This window comes from Ipomoea triloba, chromosome 5 (assembly GCF_003576645.1).
Source record: "Ipomoea triloba cultivar NCNSP0323 chromosome 5, ASM357664v1".
NCBI lineage: Eukaryota > Viridiplantae > Streptophyta > Magnoliopsida > Solanales > Convolvulaceae > Ipomoea > Ipomoea triloba.
In genome coordinates, this window is record NC_044920.1 from 23234933 (window position 1) to 23237719 (window position 2787).

The 2787-nt window shown below is 40.9% G+C and overlaps 1 pseudogene; it reads right to left on the minus strand.

Annotated features, from left to right (window-relative positions):
* Nucleotides 1-1245: 1245 nt before the first annotated feature.
* Nucleotides 1246-2787, minus strand: LOC116020901 (annotated as a pseudogene).

Below are 2787 nucleotides of genomic sequence, written 5' to 3' on the forward strand. Positions count from 1 at the left end.
GTGACAATCTTGGTGCTACTTATATGTGTGCAAATCCAATTTTTCATGCAAGAACTAAGCACGTGGAGATTGACTACCACTTTGTTAGAGATAGGGTTGCCAATGGAGATATTCAGGTTAACTTTATTTCCACAAAAGATCAATTAGCTGATATCTTTACAAAAGCTTTGCCTAGTCCTAGATTTTCTTTTCTTAGGGACAAGCTTCAGGTTAGTAGTTTACCCTGCGCTTGAGGGGGAGTATTAGGACTCTCTGAGTTTGAGTCACGTTAGGACTAGCTATCCTACTCTACCTGAGACTCCCCTAGTATATATATCTCCTATTCCTCATCATTGTAATCGTTCAATTGAATCAATACAATATTCAGTTCTCATCATATCAAAATTTTAGCATCTATGATTGGTGATGTTAAATTTCAGTTTGTTAAGCCATTTGCGTATTGTGCTGCCCATACGATTGCTAGGGTGGCCATTTCTGAGTCAGGTTGCGGAGAGTGGTTTGATACCCCTCCTGTCATTCTTGTAAACATTCTTGCTCGTGATTTAATGAATTAATCTTTTGCTCTCAAAATTTTATATATATATATATATATATATATATATATATATATATATATATATATATATATATATATTTAATGATAGATAAAATCANTATATATATATAAATATATATATTTAATGATAGATAAAATCATAATTAATTATATACATTTTGAGTACTATTGACTCTGTTACAATGCAGTATATGTTCATAACTATTTTCTCAACCCAAAAAGTCAATATCGTCTCACTCGAACTCACCCCCTTCTATATGGGAGTGCAACCGGGTGCTAATAGACTACAAGATCTTGGCATTATATATATACATTTATTTATTTATTTATTTATTTTTTATAAATTTTAAAATTATTAAAATAAAATGTAAAAATTATTTTCAAATAAAGGAACTAACACGTCAACATATTAACAGGTAAACAAGTAATTTTAGGTTAAATTGCACGAATTTGTGTTGTTCCGTACGCAATTGTAATTTTATTCCTAAAATATATTTTATATCAATGAACTGTGAAACATGGTCTACCTTAGTAGGTGAAGGGTGGTTCGTGCTAAAATAAAGCTTATTATTTATTGATTTTTTCGATCTCATAACCTTTCAAAAAGTCACTGCATTTCACTTGACCACACCCTATATTTATTACTTTTACATCTTCTAACCTAAGCAAGCTATTAAGCTTCAAAACACTTTAAAAAAAAAACAGGAATTTATTCATGACATGCAAATATAGATATTCCAATACATAATTATTTAAAGACCAGCATTCAGCTGCAATATAATTATATTAAACTTGTGTGCGTGCAAAGTTTCAAATCTCTGATCTCCTCTTTTCAATCGTATTCAGAAGCTCACACATGGAATTGTATGATGAGCCTCCGATGCTTATAGCCTTCTCTGCACTCATCCTTAGCTTCACTACCCTTTCCCTCATCTCCTTTCCTTCATTGGACTGCAACATTGTTTTCACCAATGTCTTCACCTCTTCCCTTCCCACTATTCCCTTTGTTGGCAACTTCTTAGGCCGAATTGCAACCCCTAGCTCCGTGAGCAACGTGGCATTTTGCCTTTGCTCTGCGTACAAGGGCCACGCGATGATTGGCACCCCGTTTTTTATACACTCGAGCGTCGAATTCCACCCGCAATGACTTAGAAATCCTCCGGTTGACGGATGTTTCAAAACCAGTGCCTGTTCGGTCCACATGGACACCACCAACCCTTGCTTTTGGGTTCGAGTATTAAACCCCTCCGGCAAGTAATTTGGCATGCGGTCGGCTCCTTGTCCAGTAGTGAAAAATGCGTCGGCTGGGCCGTGCATCGATGGCGGTCGAACCACCCAAATGAATCTTTGCTGGCTCAGTTCTATTCCCAAAGCTAACTCAGTTATCTGCTCCCCCGACAACGTTCCACCGCTTCCAAACGACACGTACAAGACAGACTCACGAGGTTGCTTGTCTAACCATTGCCTTATCATCCCATCACTATCTCTTTCTTCAATGTTTCTTGTCAGCGGCCCACGGCATAAACCGGTGATCTTCTCAGAAGTTTGGTTAGGGTTTCATTCTCTCTAAGAGCTTTGAGTGAGACCGAGTCGATATCTTCCCAAGTATTCATCAAAATCCCATCTGCCATGCTGAACCCACCACCTAGCCGTAGGTACTCACGGTACTGCTCATCATTCCGGTCCAACATCGGGTCAGCCACGTCCTCCGGTCGGACCGGTTTACAACCCGGGATTTCCAACCCCTTTTCTTGTTCAACATACTGACCCACGATTTCCTTGTCCAGGACCGGACAGTAAACCGTCAAGGCCGTGAACCGCGCATTAGTCGAAACATAAATAAACTTCGACACGTTAAGCTCATCGGCCAAGGGCAGAGCTTCCGTGCAGAAGAAGTCGACGACGAGGGAGTCGAGTCGGCGGGCCCATAACGCGGAGCGCACACCCGGCAAAGCTGCGCGTACAAGCAGGCAAAGCTGGGTGAGCCGCTTGGTGTTGGCGTCAAGCAAGGCGGAGATGTCAACCGGCGGTATTTGGACGATGTTGAGGCGGTTTGACTCGAGCAGTTGCCTTTCGGTGGGTGAATTGGCGGTGGTGATAACGAAGACGGTGACTTTGACATTATGGACGGCGGCGAGGCGATTGCCCAATAGAAGAGCTGGGATTATGTGGCCTATGCCGGGGCTTGAGAGGATGCCAATGTGTAGCGTAGACTGATTATTGGTATCCAT